The sequence below is a fragment of the Echiichthys vipera genome, assembly GCF_963691815.1.
Source record: "Echiichthys vipera genome assembly, chromosome: 17".
Classification (NCBI taxonomy): Eukaryota; Metazoa; Chordata; class Actinopteri; order Perciformes; family Trachinidae; genus Echiichthys; species Echiichthys vipera.
The window spans coordinates 1,259,044-1,262,544 of NC_139842.1; the positions used below are offsets into that span (position 1 = coordinate 1,259,044).

The window sequence follows — 3,501 nt, forward strand, 5'->3', positions numbered from 1 at the left end:
AACCGAGTCCGGCGACCGTGCACGCCGTGTTCCCTGTCAGCTATGTCGCCATTAGCAGCCACAAAACGACCACAGTGGTGTTGTTGACATGTCACAGCACTGGTGTCTGTGCTGCTCCAGGAGAGTTTCCAGCTGAGTCTGCAGGAAACACAGGAAACGGAAAGAGGAGCTGCAGGTCAGCTGATCGCGTCCGTGCACTTGACACCTGAGGAGTCACAGTGTGTGTGTGTGTGTGTGTGTGTGTGTATGTGTGTGTGTGTGTGTGTGTGCGTGCGTCTGTGACTGTGTGTGTGTATGTGTGTGTGTGTGTGTGTGTGTGTGTGTGTGTGTGTGTGTGTGTGTGTGTGTGTGTGTGTATGTGGAGCCAGTAGAGGGAGCTCTATCGCCATTTTTCAACATTTCTCTTTTCTGTAGAAGAGAAAATGAACTTTAACTTGTGATGGAACAAGTATTTGAATGCTTCTAGACCGCTGTTGAAGTGTGTGTGTGTGTATGTGTGTGTGTGTGTGTGTGTGTGTGTGTGTGTGTGTGTGTGTGTGTGTGTGTGTGTGTGAGATAATGAACAATAGATGCAAAACAAATACAAAGAGATGTACAGCAACCACAAAAATGACCACAGGAAGACACAAAATGACAAAGATGTAAACTGATCACAGAGATCCAAAACAACTCCAAAAGAACCATAAATATGACTAAAAATAGATGCAAAACCACCACAAAAAGATGCAAAATGACTAAAAATAGATGCAAAACCACCACAAAAAGATGCAAAATGACTAAAAATAGATGCAAAACCACCACAAAAAGATGCAAAATGACTAAAAATAGATGCAAAACCACCACAAAAAGATGCAAAATGACTAAAAATAGATGCAAAACCACCACAAAAAGATGCAAAATGACTAAAAATAGATGCAAAACCACCACAAAAAGATGCAAAATGACTAAAAATAGATGCAAAACCACCACAAAAAGATGCAAAATGACTAAAAAATAGATGCAAAACCACCACAAAAAGATGCAAAATGACTAAAAATAGATGCAAAACCACCACAAAAAGATGCAAAATGACTAAAAATAGATGCAAAACCACCACAAAAAGATGCAAAATGACTAAAAATAGATGCAAAACCACCACAAAAAGATGCAAAATGACTAAAAATAGATGCAAAACCACCACAAAAAGATGCAAAATGACTAAAAAATAGATGCAAAACCACCACAAAAAGATGCAAAATGACTAAAAATAGATGCAAAACCACCACAAAAAGATGCAAAATGACTAAAAATAGATGCAAAACCACCACAAAAAGATGCAAAATGACTAAAAATAGATGCAAAACCACCACAAAAAGATGCAAAATGACTAAAAATAGATGCAAAACCACCACAAAAAGATGCAAAATGACTAAAAAATAGATGCAAAACCACCACAAAAAGATGCAAAATGACTAAAAACAGATGCAAAACCACCACAAAAAGATGCAAAATGACTAAAAATAGATGCAAAACCACCACTAAAAGATGTAAAATGACTAAAAATAGATGCAAAACCAGCACAAAAAGATGCAAAATCACTAATAAAGGTGCAAAACCACCACAAAAAGATGCAAAATGACTAAAAATAGATGCAAAACCACCACAAAAAGATGCAAAATGACTCAAAATACATGCAAAACCACAATTAAATGATGCTAAATTACATAAACATAGATGTAAAAGGACTTCAAAGACACAAAAAATGCAAAACAACTTTAAATAGACGTTAAATGACCACAAGGACACAAAACACTGGGAAAGGACTAAGAGATGTAAACCACCACAGAATCAAATATAGATATATAGATATATAGATATGTAGTCATAGATGTATAGATATAGACATAAAGACGTTAAATGACCACAGAAATGTCCAACATGTAAAAATAGATGCAAAACAAAGTGGACTGAGTCTCTTGGAGTCTCTCAGAGCGGTCGGGGGTCTCTGCGTGTCTCCTGGTCCCAGCTGACCTGTGAGGGACGCAGGACGCCGTGTCCATGTTCACTCTACCAGGAAGTGCTGCACCGACCCCCCCCCCCCCTTTAGCCCAGCCCCCCCACCCCCCACCCCCTCCCTCATTCCTGAAAGTCAACAATAAACCACGTTTCCAGTAAGCCGGATACCTCCCCAGGTCCTGCTCATCCCCATGGAGACCACTACGAGGGTCCGCAGTCCTGTGTCCTGTGTCCAGACCGGGCCACCCATGAGGAGGGGTGTGTGTGTGAGTGTGTGTGTGTGTGTGGGGGGGGGGGGGGTATTTACGCCAATATGGATCTGAGCGTGTGTGTGTGTGTGTGTGTGTGTGTGTGTGTGGTTGTGTGTGTGTGTGAGTGGACCCGGAGAAAGGACTTGGCAGCGTGTTTGGGAGCAGAACCAGGACTCTGAGCGCTCACATTACTAAACTTTACGGCCTCCGTGCCCCCCCACCCCCCCCCCCCCCCCTCTTTTGTGAGCCGTGACGTCAGCGCTCCCCTCGGTGACACAGTAGCTTTGTTTTGGAGTCGCCACATCTCATTCACGGACGCTTAACTCCAGAGTCCGGGGCCGCGCCTCGGCCTTTTCAGGATCCCTGATTCCTTAATCCTCCGCTCTGAATACGGGGGGGGGGGCAGGGGAGTTTATGGGAACTGTTGACTTGCAAAACAAACACGCCCTGAAGAGAGCGAGAGACGGACGCAACGCGAGGGACGACCCCCGGCAAGGTCATGGGCGAAAAAGGTCGTCCAGCTCACGTGTGGAGGGCAGACGATCTTAAATCTGCTGTGAAGCCTCGTTCCTGCTCCGTGTGTGAACACAGACGTGTGTTCTCCTGGTTCCTGCTCCGTGTGTGAACACAGACGTGTGTTCTCCTGGTTCCTGCTCCGTGTGTGAACACAGACGTGTGTTCTCCTGGTTCCTGCTCCGTGTGTGAACACAGACGTGTGTTCTCCTGGTTCCTGCTCCGTGTGTGAACACAGACGTGTGTTCTCCTGGTTCCTGCTCCGTGTGTGAACACAGACGTGTGTTCTCCTGGTTCCTGCTCCGTGTGTGAACACAGACGTGTGTTCTCCTGGTTCCTGCTCCGTGTGTGAACACAGACGTGTGTTCTCCTGGTTCCTGCTCCGTGTGTGCCTCCGTCCCGTGCCCCAGCACGTTTCACTAAAGTCTGGTTCCTTTGACCGGTGTGAGTGCAACCGTACCACGTCTAGGAGCGGCACGCTTGCCGTCCACGGCCCGTTTGGGAGAGGTGGGCTTTAGTAAAGCACGTTTGCACGTGTACGAGCACGAGCGTGCGCACGTGTACGAGCACGAGGCCTACGGCGGTTCTGAGGTCATTTCCTGTGCGCCTGTTGGGACGTAGAAAAAAGAAGGAGGGACCATGCGCGGACATTTCAAACAATGGCGGTGAAAGGTTCACGTTGGTGTGATGCGGAGGTGGAGTGTTTACTGCAGATTTGGTCGATGAAAAGATTCAAAAACAG

General features: G+C 45.9%; 1 protein-coding gene across 2 annotated transcripts in view; it reads right to left on the reverse strand.

The window, feature by feature from the left end:
- Positions 1–134, reverse strand: part of amdhd2 (amidohydrolase domain containing 2) — an 8,574-nt gene extending 8,440 nt beyond the window's left edge. For both annotated transcript variants that reach the window (XM_083931141.1, XM_083931142.1), the window contains exon 1: positions 1–134. This exon is cut by the window's left edge and continues 177 nt beyond it. The gene's annotated coding sequence lies outside the window, so the exon portion shown is untranslated.
- Between the last annotated feature and the right edge of the window lie 3,367 nt (positions 135–3,501).